We start from the raw sequence: 19008 nt of genomic DNA, 5'->3' as shown, positions 1-19008 counted from the left end.
CCACTGGGAATTCCCCCTTTCTCGTGTGTTTGTGAGAAGAGATGAACAAAAGGATACTCTTATCAAGGAGATGCTTGCAAAGATTCTAACTTCTTAGAAGTGCTTTGCAGAGCTCAGTGTTGGGGTTAAGGCTCCATGATAGATTTTTGAGAGCTCTTCAGGTTGTTGTCCAGCATTGTTACCTGCTGGAAGGAATATGTTCTCGGTGTTTCATTTCTTGCTGGTAAGACAAATATCTTCTGTTCTGCTCCCCATGCTCTCGTATGGAGAAGAGGCACGTGTGTATGCAAGTGACCTTATCAAGAAGTTAGCAGCCATGAGTTATTAGCAGAGCTGGGCTAAGCACTTTGCTGCTGTTATCATTGCTATTGATTATTCATTTAGAGAGAGTTGCAAATTTACAGAGTGCTTAATAAACACCAAGTTTCCTGGAAAGCGGTGGCGGGGCAATAGGGAGGCCTGTTTTTAAAGCAAGACAGAAAACCTACCGAATGCACCACCAAACAACAGTTACATCACGTGTTATTTTTTCCACTACAGCAAAAAGGCTCGTCCAGGATCAGAGGAGCTGCACAAGCACATCAGGACATTGTGAGAACCAATGGACCTAACACCTTCCCAGAGCAAATGGAGGGTGCATTATTGCACTAACCTAATTCAAACTTCTGGACGGTCAAGTTTGGAATGAGCTGCCTGAGAGCAAACCAGCTCAAGGCTTTGGGTTTTATTCTTGCTGTGCTGCTTACAATTTCACCCATGTTTTTCAGAGCAGCAGCATTTTAGTCCTGCGAGAGGAGGAGGCTGAGACATGGGAAGTCTGGACTGAGGCATCTGGGAGCAGGGAAGTCCCACAGTGTGAGGTAGGCAAATGAATTCCCTTAGGACACGGCACCATTACCAGCACAAAGGTTTTGAGTCCTGGCTAAATTATTTGTTCAACGTCCTAAAATGAAAACCTTTGGCTGAAGCCTTTGTAAGTGTTTTAAGAGAGCGGTGAAGTTGAGACCAATGTTTGGAAGGAACTAAGGTAAGAGAAAACAAACCCTAGAGGGTAACTTTTAGGAAAAACAAAAGGCTTTTAAAGCAGATATGATGTGCCAAAGCTGTGCTACAGGATCTGACAGGAATCGTGGATATCTTCTCCCTCAACATAGGAATATGCTCCAGGAGTTTGAGTCTTCCATCAAAGCCTTGTTTTTAGCTCATTGCAAGCCACTAAAGCTCTGCTGCTCTTCACTGATGGCTGCTGCTCCAGGACTGTGAATCGAGGCGCCTGCTCACGCCGTTTACATTGGCAGCTATGGATGTCGTGCTGGTAGACACAGGGTGGGGCTGAGCGTGCCCGGGCCCTTGTCCCATTGCTTCTCCCTATCCTCTAGAGGCTGGCATGGACAAACAGGACAGCCTTGGAAAATATTAACATCTCACAGTGAGCGCAGGTTCTAAGATGTGCCCAAAGGAAACCAGCTGGCGCTCAGGGAAATGACCAAGCAATGGGGTGAAACCCTCTGGGCTCTGTATTTGGAACAAAGCAGAGAACTCTGAGTTCACCTGAGTACACATCTTGGCCCGCTCTGTCCGGTTCTAATGATGATCGTATAGGAAACGACACATCCTTCTAAATAGTGTTGTTCCTCCACGTGCTACTTTGGGTGTTGACAAAGCAGCCACGCAAAGCTGAGCCAGGCTGGTTCTGCTGAGCGCGGCGTTGCCGCAGAGTCCTTGCTGGCACTCGCCACGGAACGTCTCAACCTCGCTTTAACCCACCATTGCTCCATCTGTGCATCTCGGTGCATTTGCCAGCCGCGTGGAACGTGATTCAATCTCATCTCCGAGAGTTTCCACACAGGCCAGTAGGTATCACAGCCTGAGTTATTTTCAGCCTGTCTGTGACATCCGATTCCACCCACGCGGCTCGCCTGGATATATAAATGGTGGAGGTGTCTGAAATAACAGGCCCGGAGGAAACATCTGTCAGCTCTAAAGGCTTGTGAGAGGTGAGAGGAGGACGAGGCATTCAGCTCCCCATCCTACTGTGTCTTCCTCTGGCTCTACGGAAGCAGAGCAGCATGGGGCTCTGCCACACGGCCTGGCTGCCTCAGCACTCAGGTTTTCATCTCGCCTTCGTGATTAATTTGAGCCGTGGAGGTAAAGCCTGCTCAGAAATCAGGATGGCACCTTAGCCTTTATCCACTGAAGGGCTGCTTCTCTTCCTCCTTTGTATTTTCACAGCAAAACGGCATCTCTTCATCAAAACCACAGAGCTCGCTGTGCAGGGCTGACAGGCTGCTCTGCTTTGAAACCTGTCCCCGTGCTCTCCGTCGTAGCGAAAACAGCGAGCGCGCAGAGCAGCACTCCCACGCACCACGGGTCACAGCAGCAGCCATCTTGGAGCGCTCCACTCGCCGTGGGGCGGTGACGCGGACGAGACGCAGTCGAGCGAAGGCACAGCCCGGGGAGGCGGCGCCCCCTGGCGGCCGGAGGTCGCTACTGCATCGCTCTGGGCCTCGTGCGGGACGGCTCCGCCTCGCCGCCGCCAGGAGGCGCCACCGGCCCGGCCATGGAGATGGCGACCGGGCGGAAGGCGGGGCTGGGTGCGCCGCCATCATCGCGGCTCGGGTCTGGGCGGGGGTCCGTGCTCTCTGGTGGCAGCAGCAGGACCCGAGAGTATGGCGTGGAGATGCGCCTGGGAAGGGCCAGGCTGGGTGTTAGGAAAAGGTTCTTCTCCAGAGGGCGGTGAGGCGCTGGCGCAGCTGCCCAGAGAGCTGTGGGTGCTCCATCCCTGCAGGTTCTCGTGGCTGGGTTGGCTGGGGCCCTGGGCAGCTGAGCTGGTTGGGGTCAGCTCAGCCTGCAGCATGGGGTGGGACTATGTGGGATTTAAGGTCCCTCCAACCCAAGCCGGCCTGTGGTTCTGTGACTATGAACCTTACCCTTGTACTTAAAGATCAATGCCAACAAAAGCCAGCTGAGTAGAGCTGCCCCAGGTAGTACCCAAACCCTGCTGGATACAGAAGCAGATGTAAACGTGGAAGAAAAGCTTGAAGGAACAGATAACTGAGGATCCCAATTAGCTCTCCATGAGGTTTTAATTTGTTACCTGGGAAAGCTGGTAACCCCAGTCCGCACACTGGTTTCACCAGCTGTAGCAGAGGTTCACAGTGCAGAGCTAGCTTTAGTTGGCAGCTTGGATACTAGCAGGTGTAGAAAGAGCAGCTACAGATTTGCCAAGGGACTGGGGAAAGGCCCGGGCGCTGAGCCCCAGTAGCCATGGCCGTACCAGTAGGAGCTCCTCGCTGGCAGCTGGCTCTGGTACATCTCCAATGCTCCAACAGCAACGTGGCCATGCAGTGAGAAGCACTCCTGCTCACTGTGCACCATTATGTTGATGGTGTCATGTCATCTGTTCCCTGCAGGAGCCTAGGGCTGCAGTGCTGGAGGATGGGATAAGCGACGAATTCATTCTTTCCACTTCTGTAGTCTTTTGAGTCATGTTCTGAATCGTATCGAACAGCTATCTTTTGCAATACCACCTACTCTTTTAAACCGAAATCTAAGCAGGGCTTGGAAATAAAAGATAAGCGTGGAGTTAATCCAGTTTCCGCAGGTTTGTTCCCCACCGTTGTGAAAAGCAGGATTTATAGGAGGGTTGTAGGACCTGAGCAAGAGGAAATCTCTATATTCCAGAAGTGATCAACCTTGTATAGGTAAGTAGGAAGCTTTTGCAGACATTAATGTTCTTGGTGGAGGCAGACTGAACTGGCTAACACATACACAGCTGGCAAGGCCTTGTGTGCAGTAGGAGATCATTTGAGTTGTACGGAGGGAAGAAGGAGGTGCACAAGGATGTCCGCACAGGTTCTTCATCTGCACGAGAGCTGGTCACCAGTGCCAATGTATTGTCTGTATCTTTAATGTTTTGTCTTTGATGTGGGCTCACCACCTGCTTGGATTTGCTGTTTCTACACTGAAGGCGCCCTTTAGGGTGCCTTGGGCTGACAATTTGTCTCCGGATCATAGAGAGGGAGCAAGTACTACAGAAACAGGAGCAGAGAAGATCAGTGGTATGCTAGAGCTAAGTTGTGAAAGATCATGAGGAGAAGGGGTTCAAAATGTGCCAGCAGAGCTGAGTGGGCTAAGTTTGTGTATTGCATTTGGTGGAAGCTAAACAGAAAACAGTCTGTGAACTGAAATATGAAGGACAGAAATACACGGGATTGTTAAGGACAACACGGGCTGAAGTCCTTATCATGGGCATGCAAAATCACTGTGTTATAGAATGAACCAGGAAGCTTTTAATGGGTGGGTTACATGATATCCCTTTTAACAGATATTTGTTTCACGGGCACTTTTTTACTGCCGTGTAGCTCGTACTTATTTTAAGGGGGAAATAACTGGATGACCAACCGGTTCTTTGGAAGATACTAAGCTCAAACCAATTGTGCTCAGAATAAATACAAAGATCCCACTGAGCTCTGGTGACTGCTGATTTTGATTTGGTTAGAAAGGTGTCAAAACTGGAGTCTGGAGATACTTAGCCCTATTCTTTGCTGTCTGCCACAGTACCTAATTACTGTTTCTGATATTATCATCTGCTTTAACACACAAATTCCCTCAAACAGCAGTAGTCCCTAATACATCCCTCTTATATTCCCATCTTCTTGGCCACATATTGCTTACTGTGCTAAGTGCTAAATGGCTTTTGGAAAGTGCTAAGAGGGTGCTGTGAAAGGACTAAGCTGAGTTTCGCAAACAACTGCCTGCACAGAGAAATGGTGTTATTAGGGAGGGTAGTGCCAGCAGGCCGGTGTGGGCTTATTCTGACAAATCTAAAGAGCAGAGCTTCGCGGTTGTATTCTTAGGATGATTTAAATGAGACATTTTCACCTTGAAGAGATGAAGTTTCTTGTTCCTAACTGAAATAAAACAACTGGATACTTCATCAGAAATATTCAACAGGATCAGTATGTTCCAGGTCAAGTTCATCTACTCTGCCATCTCTACCAGAAACCAGCTCAGCACTCGATAATTCTTAGAATGGAAAAACGATTCTTGGAAGATGATGGGAACAAAGGCCCAGAGCTAGAAAAGGAACATTGTTTCTTAGGCTCCAGCCAATCTCAGGAAAACAAAAAAAGCAACCCAGCCACAAAGGTACTGGATCTCCACCGCAATTCAAATGTTCCTTTGGCTAAACACAATCGTGTGGGCATTTGCAGAAAGAGAGTAAAACAGATCAATATTTGTTATCTTCTTCAACACGTGGCAGCATGTCGGGGCTGGTGAATGAGCCTGCGAGTGGAAGGGCAGCGTCACAATATGAGAAGCCAATTAATTGCAGGGGAATCTCAAAAGTGCTGTGTGCACTGAGAATCAGGTCCCTGCATGAAACAGCTCCATCTATGGTCTTGCATTGCTTCTCTGCTTATGTATCAAAGTGCTCAACTGTTGGAAGGTGCACTCCCTTGAACTGTGATCATGAGACACCTCTTGGACGCGTCAGTCACTGTCACTTAGGGGATCTCTGCTTTGTTGGGCTATAGCAAATCCTTTCAGTCTAGTGAGTGCTGGTGTGGACTGGTTTGTGGCCTTAGCAAGCAGTCACACTGCTGCTAATGGATGAAGTTAACTCTAATCCACACGGTCTGAAAAAAACCTGTTTCCAGTTAGCGAGTGCTTTGTTAATTCTGAGGGGTGCTTCAGATCCGATCATTTTCTGTATGAAAGAGATGCAGTGTCATGAACACCGATGGCTGCTTTGCTAACTTTTAATTTTGCAATTTTTGCAATTAAATTACTACAGGTTAGATGCTAATTAATGTGGTTAAGTCAATGGAATGAATTGCTTCTTTTTTTGCTCTAGCAGCACACTTTGAAGCGCTTATTCCCTTAGGAATAATAGCACCTGTAACTGTTTTACCTAACTATTGGAGTTCTGAAATGTGTTCGTTACAAAAACAGAAAAGGGCCACAGAGCATGTTTTACCTCCCATCAGGTAGTTATCATCTTTTAGATCTCTATGTTATTTATAAGGAAAGTTAAAGTTATTCATAAGGAAAAGCCAGGATTGTGATCTCATTTTATAGCTGGAGATGCTGTGACACAGGGCCAGGTGGAATGATTTCCCCACAGTGTCAGGCTGTAAGTTGTGCCAGGGGAGGTTCAGGTTGGATATTAGGAGAAGTTTCTTAGGAAGAGTGGTGAGGTGTTGGCACAGGCTGCCCAGGGGGGTGGTGGAGTCATCGTCCCTGGAGGCCTCAGAAATGTGCAGTCGTGGCACTGAGGGATGTGGTCAGTGGGCACGGTGGGGATGGGCTGATAGTTGAACTAGATGATTCCCGATGTCTTTTCCAATCATTATGATTTTACATGGCACGTGCAATAAGTTCCAGTTCCTGCTACATGCCCAGTGAAGTCCCTGGCCCACTGAACCATTCACTCCTCTGCTGCAGTATTTCACTTGTCTTCCTTATTCCACAGCAAAGAGCATAATTCAGGCTTGTTGCATCCTTCCAGCTACAGGTCTGTTACAGAGGATGCTGCTTCCTAAGCGATAATGGAGTTCTGTAAAGCATCCCAGATTGACAACTTTTACTAGCACCTTATGTTTCTTGATTGTTTTAAAAGACAAATATATATCTTCTACTCCCACGTCATCTAGAAGAAAGGGCACATTACTATCTAAATGTGGCCAATGGAGGATAGCAGAACCTTGTTTACCACTCAGCATTGACTATACTTTCCTTCTCCAAGTTGAGATATGGTAAAACACTCAGTGGGTTCCAAAACTGTTCTGTGTTTTTGATTGTTTTTGTTTCCTTAATGAAATTCAAAGCTCCAGTATTCAAAGAAACTGCAGACAGCTCTAGGGAGAACTGAAAAAGTGGAGGAAAAATTTGTCAATTTTTATTTCCAGTTAAATCACAACAGACTGGTGGCTACGGAAACACAATATGTCCACATGGATGTAGGCAAGGCACAAGAGAATAAAAGCAGAGACTCTCTGCACTGGTGAGAGCTTAGGCACTTTTTATTGTTCCCTGGAAACCTCCTGGGATCTCCTCACCAAGATGTTCAGAAACAGCTTCAGAAGAGGCTGGGGACTTAATTCATGGCCTTTTTGCACCAGCTGCCACAGGGTTTCTCTCTAATTTGGTAGATAGAAGGAAGTTGCTCTGCCCTCCCTGTCAAACTAAATATTGCCATCTTCAGGCTTTGTAACAAAATAAATCATCTTGTTTTCATTCCTGGGGTGGCGCAATTCAATTGTGGCCACCCTGGACATATGCCTTGGGCTTGTTTCCATCTTCATGCTACATTAGCTGCCGACTGGCAGGCCTGAGCAAACCTGCAGTATCCCTGATGAAGTTTATCGCAACATGTTGAGCGACACTGTAACTAAACTAAAGTGTTTTGTTGTAGCTACGGTGATGGGAGGACGGTTGGACTAGATGATCTTGCAGGTCCTTTCCAACCTTGTGATTCTATGATTCGAAACAGCAGCAGTTTTCATGCATAACTATATTTTTGACCTTAAGCAGAAATGTTTTCTTCTCCTGCTCCCAGTGGTCAGCGTAAGCATTTCACTTTGATAAGCCAACAATGACCGTGCTATTCTATAGCCTCGCCTTTCTTAAACCATTCTGAATCTTTCTTCACAGGACATGCTTTCAAAACCTCTTCTCAGATTTGATGCTCAGCTGTGAAATCTTTGATCTGTGTACAGCCCTCCCATGCAAGGAGGAGCAAAACAGTTACCTGATGTGTCGCACACCCAACAACCAGCATTAGCTTTGCCTTTTTTTTTGGAACACCATCGTACTGTTGATTCCTATTCAGTCCATGGCTCACACCCTGATCTGCCTTTCTGCTGTCTGGCCATTTATTCCCCATTTTCTCTTTGTGCTTTTGATTTCCTTCTCTTAAGTGTAGCACTTTGTACTTTTCTTTACCGAGTCTCTGATTTTCTCCAATTTAGCGAGATGGTTTTGAATTCTCAGCCCATCCACCAAACTGTTTGCATCCTCTCCCAGCTAGATGATGTCTGCAGATTTGATGACTACTCTTTATTCTCTCGTCACAGGTTGTTAATGAAAATACTGCATAAAATGGATTCTACACAGACGTTGGGAGGACCCCGTTTGAAAATTCCTCTCGGCATGACAAGGAGCAATTGATAAATGTTTCTAAAGGTATGTTCATAATGAGTCATGCACCTACTTTTTCAGGATTTCATCTTAACTGCCTTGTCTTTGTTTGCTAAGGAGAACATCATGTGGAATGGTGTGAAAACCATGTAAGAGTCAAGACATATAGCCACTGTTTACCTCTTACCTAGGAAGAAGTGCAGATGGAACCTGGTCTAAGACAAATATAGGGTTGAACAATTCTATCAGTTTTCAGTCTTCATTTCAATCTCTGCAATTTCGTGTGTAACCAAAACCTCAGTAACTGTCTTCTGTATCTCAGTAATTAAAGCTCATTCGATATTCAGCCAAATTTTAAGAAAACAGTTTCTTTCCTTGCTAAGGCAGCGTGTAGACAGAAATCAAAGACTTTTTACCATCCCAGATTCAGCGAGGGAGATGTTGGCACTGTCTAATACCCATATAGCTGTGATAAACTCCTTTGCAAAAACACGTCAATGTAGGTTGATTCTTGAAGATGTTTCCTCACTTTGTAGAATTCCCATTCAAGGAAGCACACTAATGTGTGCTAATAGTTGTGTATGATTTTAATTTATGTACTATTCTGTAGTAGTATGAAATTTCTGATGCAATCAGTATCATTGCAAAAAATAAAGCTGTTCTTACAAATGAGTTATGAATCCTCATTAGCCATCAGATGTTACGTTAGACAAGCATTTGCTGTATCCTCAATATATTATGCAGTTTTTAGTGCTGTTTATTGGTCACCTCTGTCCTTAACAGGCTGCATCACCCTAGTATCTAAGCAACTTGATCCTGTATGCCCTACCATTGAACAATGGCCTACCTCTAAGAGATGCTTTTCTTTTTAGGGAAACTAATACATCATCTCAAGGAATGAATGGTTATGATTCTGTAACACTGGAAGTGACTAATCCCGTGTTGTAAATGGGATAAAGGGAAATGGAATGTATTTTGAGAACAAACAGTAATCATTGACACAGTAATTTGCATCCCTAGATATTATAATAATGACTAAGTATCACTTCCCCTTGTTTGCATAAGGAAGAGTAGGCAGAGAAATCCAGTGATTCGGCTATCACTCAAGCAAGGCACTAGAAAAGACAGCATAGGTCGCTTTACTTCGTGTTGTTTTCCTTTTCTTTACTATGTCTTTGAAATACAGCATCGCAAAAGCCTCTGTCATTGCTTCACCAGTTTGTTCCACAAGTAGCCTGGTGCTACAGGAGTTGGTCAAGACTTGTGGAAGGTTTGAGAGAGGCAGGGTATACAGAGTGTTGCTTTCAGAAGAGCTAGTTTGGATGGATAACTTGGGATTCCTGTCAATGAACATGTATTAAGTGCCAGCAGCCTCAATCTGTGCTGTCTTGCTGATGAAGCTAACATATTTTTGCCGCCTGAGGAAACTTCCTGCTCTTTAGAAAGCAATTGCAATTGTAAGGACCAAAGTCTACTCAGCGATCCTTCTGCTTCACGACCAATTTGCAGCACAGGAAGTACTCACTAAAACTGGATCCTAAAGGTATGTCTGTGCGGAGGGCTGCTTTCTCAAATATTTCTAGACAGGCAGTCGCTAGGAAGTCAGAACCACCACATCAGAGATGGATAATTCGGGAGCCAAAAAGCAAATATGTTTAATGTCTTAATTTATTAATTTTTTTAGAAGAAAATTAAGCACCTGAGGTATGATTTGCTTTGTACTAAATGAAGGGAGGGGAAAATGTCATTAGTAGGATTGGCAGTAGCGTTCTAAGTTGTCTTTGAATTTCACACTAGCTGCATATCACAGGACCAGGGCAAATAGCAGTGAATACAACCTTTACTTAGCTTCTCCTGACAAACATACAGCAAAGGGTACAGCAGGCTCACATTGATACGTGGCCAGGAGGTGTACCTAGAAAAGGCAGTCAGTCACTCTTTATTCTAGTTATTTGTTTTTCTGTGGCTCTAGGCTCAAAGGGAATGGCAAAATGGGCATATCTTAAGACTTCACTGTGTGAGAATATGATAGTCTCTAATTAAGGTCTATCTGGCCTTACTTCCCTTCTGCCCAGTTCATGTATCTAAACCAGGGGTTAGACTTTCCTGAATATGTGGGGTGATTGTTACTGAGTGTGTGGCATTCAGTTACGGGAAGCAGTGGAGGGAGGAGGAGAATATCTAGCTGCTGAGCATGACTTCATGGCAGAGATGTCAACCTGGCTCTCCCGTGAGCAAGCATCTCGGTGTGTTTCAGGGTTGGTGGAAAATGAAGAAATATCATGCAGCTGTGAATCCCCCTGCCTAATGCTTGCCTGACAACTTTGTACACATGCTGTACTCTTCCCCCTGGTCTTTGCCTTCAAGCAAAAGAAAAAGCTGCCAGTGTTGCAAGTCCTCTAGTGTGAGAATAATGCTGCCATGTTGTGGGTTGATTGGCACCCTTTGGGCACCTCTGCAGGACAGATGAATAAATGTTGGTTTACATTTGAATAGAAGACCAGCAATGCAGTGATTCTGGCTCATTATCACAGCAATGGGTGGCTAGGAACATCCTTACTTTTTCTAGTGCATTTTTCAGCTGTTTTCTGGTTGTTGTCTCTCTCTTCCCCTACAACACCCTCCAAGTGGCTCTTGCCATCCTCCTGGTCCCAAGCCTTCCATCACTCCTTATTCCCACCAGAGGGGAGGGAGATCATGGTTTATTGGGACTGCATGGGAGGAAGAAGCAGGGGAGAACCAGCTAGCAGGGCAGGGGAAAGGGGAGAAGCAAGGGAGGGAAAACAGGCAGAGACATACTGGCTGGAGGGGGGCACTGGAGAAAGGGAAAGCTGAGAGCAAAGCTGGAAGTAAACAGGGAAGAGAATGGAGGCAGGTGAAGGCAGGAGGGACACTCACAGGGACACAGGCAGGGACAAAGAGAGGAAAGAAAATGCCAAGAAAAGACAAAGGGGAAAGAAGGCAACTTAGAGAGGGGTGAACACAAGATTATGAGGGGAAGTAGGATGATTTGAGATGTTATGCATTAGGAGGCAGGAGAGAAGATTTTATAGAGGGTAATAATTAAAGGTGGAATTGTGCTTGGCATTGAGGAAAGCACTTAGGGATGAAGAGAAAGAAAGAGGGAGAAGGAGGGATAAAGGTAAAAAATCAAATCCTCGTGTGGATCAGGGAGATTTCATGAGAAAAAGAAGAAACAAAGGAGCAGAGAGGAAGGGAAATAGATAAGCAAAGTGAAAAGAAGAGAGTAAAGGAAGGAAGGGGAAAAAGAAAAGAAAATCCTATGAGCTAGAAAGTAGGAGAGAAATCAACAAAAGAGAGCACTAATCTGAAATACAGCATGAGGAAAAGGGATGACTGTATGAATTGTGATGGAAAGAAAGAATTAAAGGAGGGGGGAGAGTAGCCTTGGAATATATCAGAATTCATCTCTAAAACAGATCCAAACAGAATCTTTATTTAAAAAATAAAAATTCAAACAACAGTAGGAACACACAACTTTTTTAAACATTGAAATGTTTTTGAATGCATTCAGCTACCTTTTCTGGACCAAGCCCTTGTGGCCCTTAACATTCTCTATAAAATCCCTGATGTACTGTGGAGCCCTTCTCTATAAAAAGGACATCATGTAAAGCCACACACTTGTTACTGAACCAGCAGCAGGGAGGAAAGAAGATCCCTCCATGTGTAAACCCCATTATCCTCCCCATTACTTAACATAATTTGCCTTAGGCAGCAAGTCGAATCCTCCAAATATTCGCTGCAGTGAGAGATACAGAGCGAGGAACTCACTTATCTTTTCAGGTGGATTTCACAGTCTGGTTTTCTCTCTTTGTTCTCTCTTTCTCCCTGGTTCTGTTGTTTTCCTTTTATCTTCCCCTTTCACGTTTTTCAGCCCAATTTCACTTTCTGCCTGCTGTTCTCAAGCAACTTACTCAGTTTCTGGTTATATTTTCCTTGCTACCTGTCACCCACCCTCTACTGATGCCCTCCAGGGGTTCCTTCATTGTCTGTGCCGCCCCTTTGCATTCCAGGTGATAACCTCTATATGCCATCCCTGACCTGCCTTGACCAGAGCATGTGAACTGCCTGTATCACCAGGACTGGGTGCATAACTTCCCAGGGTAGCTCCAATGTCACGTTCCTTTTCATAAAAGGCGAACTGTGTAGTTTGCCTTTGAGCACCAGTAGGAAGGAATATCCACCTCTATCACAAACACACCTATTACATGTCTATTTTCTATTTACTTTCATTTGATCTCATGGTCTCTCTTCTTCTTTGCTTTGTTTATTTGACCTTCTCTTCTGATCCAGGTATTTGATCTGAAGTTTAAAAAAAAAGAAAGTGCAGGTTGGACTAGATGATCTTAGTGGTCTTTTCCGACCTTAATGATTCTACGATGTTATTGAGGCCAATGGACTGAGGTCTGGAGATCTCCCTGAATGCCATGCCTACCCTGCATGCCACTCAGAAAATCAGTGCACTGCAGGACAACCATGAGGTGTCCTGTCCATGCCAAACTGATATGTCTCACATAGACCAAATGAAGGCTTAAAGGATACTTTCGATCTGTGGCAGTCTGAGGTCTCATCCACAGCCGTGGGACTGAGGAGGCGTCTTGGTGGCCTTGTAATCAGTGTGACCAATCCTCACCATAAAGAGCCTTCAAATTTCTCAATTCCTCAGAACAGGCAGCACCCTGGACTGCAGATGTTGGCACCCACCCAGCTACCAGTCTGTCCTAGCCCATACACTCTTAAGATATCCTTGATCCCATAGGTAAAGGAGTCACAGGGACCCTCCTAAACCCACACCACCTGGAGTGTCCCTCAAGTGACTCATCTTGAAATGCCCCTAGCTGAAGTCAGCAGTAAAGAGTTTTTTTTGTGTGCTGTGAAATAATAACATGGGAGAAAGCAGATGGCACTTGTAGAGGAGTCTTCATTACTGCATTCAGATTTTTCTTCCAGATGAAGATAAGGACCATATCTGAATAATCCTAGCGCTGCATGCTTTCTTCTGTCACTGGTGTAACCCCTTTGCACATTGTGGAGCCCAGGGTTAGGAGTGGCAATAGGGGTGAGACAGGTACTGGCAAAGGGGTTGTATTCTCATGGGGATAAGAGATGAAGTTTGTTAATGCCAGTGCTGTATATTATGATTTTAGGAATGAAAATACTCAGTCTGTTTGCACAGTGCCCGTAAATGTGGCTCTTATTTCAATCAGATGCTGGTGCTGCTGTCCCATGGCAAACATCCTATGTCTGGAACAATTCTGCAAAGGTGAGGATCCCCTGCTTCCCATCATGAGTGTGTGTGCCTCCATCATCACAAAGCACATTTGGGGGGCAGCTGGACCTTGAGCTTTATTCTCAATACCAAAACAAAGAAGGAGCCTCTAAACTTTTCCAGTGTGTATCAGAGGATCAGGACAGGCTGGCCTGGCAGGCAGATTTCCCACCACGCAGTTCATGCCGACAGCCAAAGGAAGGGGCACAATGAATTGGGAAGCCAAAAATCAGCAAAAAAATCTCTGCTGCTTCTGCAGCTGCCTGATGGTGAAAAGGAGCCATCTCGATGCCAGAAGGAGATAATCCGCTGACAGCCGGTTATGCTAGTAAAGATAAATAAACAGCAGCTATTTGATCCCCTCCAAGGACACCACGGTAGAAGGGGTGTAACTTCCCATCCCTCAGCTCTTCACAAATAGCAGAGAAACGTTTGTTTCTGGGAGATAATTAATTTATTTCAGTCTGGGGCAAAAGAAGAATTGCTGAAGGCCAGGGTAGGCTGAAAATAGTGCTTTAGCACCTTCGGACATTTTTCCTTGAATTCCTCACTAAATCTGTACAGGAGGCATTTCTTCTCCACGAGGACAGGCACTGTTTGAGGTCTCTCGTTTTATCCATTAAGGTTAATGTTCCTAATACAGTCTTCTCATCTCTGCCAGAAAGGATTCCTTGAGGAATTTAAAACTTTTGAATGAATTCCCCAGAAATATCCATTGATATAATTATTCCCAGACACTGTAAGTTCAGTTTTGCTAGAAGGAAGCAAGCACCCCGTGCAAGTAAGGAAAGACATGGTTCGTGTGAAACTAGGGAGATAAAAATTCATTTTCTGAGCCTCAATATATTTAGCAGTGCTGTAGTTGTTGTAGACTGAGGTTGTAGAAGAGCAAATCATGAAGGTAGTATATACTGTTATCACTGGGAAACACAAGTGGACTTTTAGGTACACAAGCCTTTCTTCAGGTCCAAAGTGGAAGAAGCAAACTTTGTGTTAAATATAGATTTATATGTTGCAGAGAACATATTTTCCATAGAGGGTGGACTTCTCAGTCTCTCTGAGGTAGAATTAAACCAGGCCCTGTTGCTCCCAGTGGCTCTCCCTTTTCTATTGCGTGCACCAACAGGAATACCTTGGTTCATACTTCATACGAATTTGCCACGTTCTTTCCATGCAAATGCCCAAATGGTCCTTTGAGCAGACGAGCGTCAGGATGCTATTTTGGTGAGTAAGGAGGAGTGATACATTGCCTCCCTGGCCCTCAAGCAGCCCCCTTGCACAAGTCCTGTTAAAACAATCTATTCTTTATTAAAAGATAAATTGTTTCCTATTCCAATAAATACGAGTGGCGATTTAAGGACCATTTTCATTCTCAGAGGTTTGTGAAATAAAAACAAAACAAACCACAGTACGAGAAGTTTCGTTCTACTGAAACAGAGCAGAAGGCACACCAAGTCTGCGTACCATGGGCACATGTGAAGAGAGAGGTCTCTTGCAATGATTTCCTCTCTTAAAATAACAAACAAACGAACAAACAAAAAAACTAACATCTTTTGTTCCTGAACTTGTACCTGTGACAATCTATGGTAACTGTTGAGTCATGGCCTGAACCAGTGATTGAGTGCTGGGGAAAAGGACCCAGTCAGCCCTAGGAGCACAGGTGAAGGCAGTTACGCCGTGGAACCAGAAGGGGTGGAACCTGTCTCCGCCTCTCTTAGACCTCATTTAAGGGCTGACTGTCACAGGGGTGGGATTTCTGGTTGGAGATCCTTCCCCCTCCTCCCTCCTCATCTTCCCTCCCCATCTTCCCATCTGCCTCGAGTTTTCCCTGTGAGCCTAGATGTTCAGATACAGGTGAGCGCTTTTCCTTTCTCTTTGTAACACCTTTCCATTTGCACTAGTCTTTTTGTTATTACCTCTGCTGTGTTGCTGTTCCAGAACATTGTGTTTTTGGATTATTACAAACAATACTGAAGAGACCAAAGGCCTCATGTAGCCTACCCTTTCCCTGATAATGTCCCACCTCAAGTGCTTTGGGAGGGCTGTATGAAATGGGGCCTGAAGGCTGCTGGCAGTCAGTGGTGAAAGTCTGGCAGTGCATCCTTCCGCAGGTTTGTTTCATGACCTTCTGAGCACGTCTATCCTGTCAGGCTCCACATCATGCAGCAAGGAGTTCCAAATGTGATTATGAGCTGGGTGAGAAGGTATTGCTTTTTGTTTGTTCTAAGCACTGTCTGATCACATCACTTATTGCTGTTTTTTCTTGCATAATGAAAAGTGGTGACTGATTGCTCCCTCACCCCCTTCCTCATGTTGTTCCTCACCTAGCAGGTCTTTCATGCTCCCTCTCTGCTTTACTTATTTTTTTTTAAGCTGAAAAGCCCCAACACATGCATTTTTATGCAAATGATCTCATATCCCAGGAGCTGCCTTTCCAATTCCAATGCAACTCTCTTGAGACAGGCAGTGAGTCCTCCAGCTGCCTCAAGGGGTGGGCACAAAATGTCCCCATGAAGGGGAACAACACAAGCTCCCATTTCACTTCACCTTCTTCAGGGAGCTTGCAGCTTCTCATTCAATTCTTCCTTGGCCAATGGCAAGCAATGTATTAATGCTTTCAGCAACTGAGATAAGCAGGAACTTCGCGGTGTTTTGAAACTACCTGAGACTTTCATTCTAATTCACTTGTGTTTATCCAAGTGCACTGCAAGAGCAACTAACTAAATTATGTCGTGTGTCCGCTCAGTTGCCTAACAGAATTCAGAAAGAAACTGTTTCTTTATGCAGTCATTCCCAGTTTGTGTTTACATGTACTATTCCAATAGTGGAGCTATGCCAATGAGGTTTGTGAATGTACTGATACTATCTGTCTTTTATCTGCAAAGTATAACATTGGTGCATCTTATTGTTATTAATCAATTTTAAATCAAAGAATGTAACAAACAGGCTTTATTGTTGAATTCCCTAACTTTTGAGTGATATATTTCACAACTTGCTTGTCACACAGGAACTGGAAGGCTTGAGGGGAAGAAATTAAAATCAATTATAAATAAAAGTAGCACTGTAGGCTTCTTTTTACATGGAGTATTGTGCTCAGCAGTGGGGCCTGCAGCATAAGAAGGTTGTGAAGCAGTTGGAGCAGGTCTGGAGAAGGGCCACACAAAGATGACTGGAGGGCTGGAGCACTTCTCCTGTGGAGACAGACTGAGGGAGCTGGGCTTGTTCGAGTTGGAGAAGAGAAGGCTCTGGGTAGGCCTTGTCGTGGACTTCAGGGAGTAAAGGGTGCCTACAGGAAGGTGGGTGAGGGACTTTATCAAATAGTGTAGTTGTAGGATGAGTACATAGATTTAGATTAGATATTAGGAAGGAATTTTTCATTGCAAGGGCAATGAGGCTCTGGACCGTGTTGCTCAGAGAAGCAACATGTGGAGATGTTCAAGGCCAGGTTGGATCTGGCTGTGGGCAAACTGATCTATTGTGTAGGCATTCCTGTTCATGGTAGGGGGGCTGGAACTGGATGAGCTTTAAGGTCTCTTCCAACCCAACTGCAACTGTATGATGGAAATATATTATGCTGTACCTCTAATGTAAGCCAAAATTAAGTAAAGGGGATGCTTTACAGCTGCATTCCATAGAACCTGAACTTATGGACTCTTTTTGACCTTCCCTTTGCCCCTTCTCACTCAGTTCCAAGTGCAGCTCCTTGACTTGAGAAAGAGGCAGGATGAGACTAGGAGGCCAGTGCAGAAACCCAACAAAAACCAAGCCTGGGGGTAGCAGCACCCACAGCATACTTAATTCCTGATAATCTGCCATTAACTAACACTGCTTATTGTTAGGCCATGAAAGCCCACTCTGAATCCTTGCACTGTCACCCACCTCTGTCTACTGAGTCATAGTTAACTCCTATTCTTGCATGCAAAGCCATGCACAGCTCTGCTCTGGCACTGCCTTTCCCAACTGCTCCTTAATAACTGTTGTTTCACAGCTGGCCTACTTGTCAGCACAATGATCAGCCAGGGCAACATGAGATAAATACAGGGGTTTCAGTGATTTAATACTTCCCAAAGTTCACTACTTCTGCACTGCTTGAAACACTGATGTTATTCGTACTACATCATTCAACAAAAGACGATACTGAGATTAAAATTGAAATTAACAGTGCGAACTTAGTGCTCAGCTGGTAATCTGAGCTCAAATATATGTGTAGTTAAACACTTGAAGGAAATAGAATTGCTTTTTAGGTTCTCCATCCCCTTAAAACCCAGGATCTTTACATATATAAGATTCAGGGACCAATTTTATGCAAAGATTTTTGAGAACTGCAATCAGTATCTACATTTGAAGTAGCTAGCATCCTGAAATTATTATCACCACTTACTTTTCCTGGTGTATCTTTGTTCCCCCTTCCCCTCCCACATAATGACCTTTTACATCATGTGTTCCTCAGGATAGGCTCTTTTGTATCAGGTCTCCCCTAAACTAGGTGCCAAAATGATCATTAACACTTTAAGTGTTAATGGTGTTCTGTCTACTGGTTGTATTGTTTATTGGAATGGGCATTTTTCTGTAGACGCTGTTAGCCCATGGTGTCTGATTTCTGTGCAACCTACCAGCTGATATGTCCATGTGCCTGTGTTAAAACCTGGTGGCTGCTGTCATTGCCTGTGGCTTGCACCCTTGGTTTACTGCTCCAAGTGGACTTCTATTTGCTTATCAGGCTAGTGACACATGGAAATGCTCTGGTATAGGTTGCCATTTCCTTTCTTTGAGTCCCTGAATACTTAATGGTTTCATTTCCATCCACAGTTTTCTGACTCTGAGTGTTCTCTCTGAGCTCTTAGGAAATAAAAGTGAGATGGTTCTGCTGAAGGTATCTGGAAAAGGGCATATGGATTTGGAAATGGATGAAACCACTAGTGGGCCAACAAGCTACAGCTGAAAAATTTTATGGGGTGACAATATTACAACAAATCAGCCTGAATGAGGGGGCATGATGTTGCCTAACAAAAAGGGCAGTGAGCCAAAAAGAGCTTCTTTTACCTGATAATGGAGCTGCAATTGCTCATGGGATAGTTCATACTGCTGGCTTAAAAATGAGTAACTGCTCCCTGGACCACTCACATCTTGGCACGCAGTTTCCAGCTCATTGTGATTCTAAACAGTGTGCGGGATTGGTAAGCGTGCTTAGTCAGCCTGGCCAGCCACCTGAGAGCCGTAAGCAATGTCCCCTTTATGACTGCTCACATCTACTTAAAGAGAAAAGATACAAAAAAAAGAAAAGAAAAAAGAAAAAAAAGAAAAAAGTAAGGAAACCCATTCCTCTCGATTGCTGGAGACAGTATCACTGCTCAGATTTTCGTTCTGTCTGGAAGCATCCAGTGCCACTCATCTCTCTGAGGGCTAATGCATCCCCAGAAGCTGAGAACAAAAGCTTGTGAAGGGTAAGGTATGTGCTGGCCTACCTAAATTGAAGATCTGAGATGGATTTACTGGTTAAATAGCCTGCATTGTGCTGAAAGTCAGATTAGATAAGAAGCAGCCAGCCTTCCTGACTTGACATATTAAAACCT

At 44.7% G+C, this 19008-nt stretch overlaps 1 long non-coding RNA gene across 1 annotated transcript; it reads left to right on the top strand.

Annotated features, from left to right (window-relative positions):
• The first annotated feature begins 15203 nt into the window (after window positions 1-15203).
• On the top strand, window positions 15204-18755 carry LOC140253215 (uncharacterized). Its single transcript, XR_011903796.1, has 3 exons — window positions 15204-15289; window positions 15586-15639; window positions 18273-18755. It is a non-coding gene; the product is annotated as an uncharacterized lncRNA (long non-coding RNA).
• Window positions 18756-19008: the final 253 nt, after the last annotated feature.

Source organism: Excalfactoria chinensis, chromosome 5 (genome assembly GCF_039878825.1).
Source record: "Excalfactoria chinensis isolate bCotChi1 chromosome 5, bCotChi1.hap2, whole genome shotgun sequence".
Lineage (NCBI taxonomy): Eukaryota > Metazoa > Chordata > Aves > Galliformes > Phasianidae > Excalfactoria > Excalfactoria chinensis.
The sequence above is the reverse complement of the archived record's forward strand: the minus strand, read 5'-3'. Positions and strand labels throughout refer to the sequence as shown.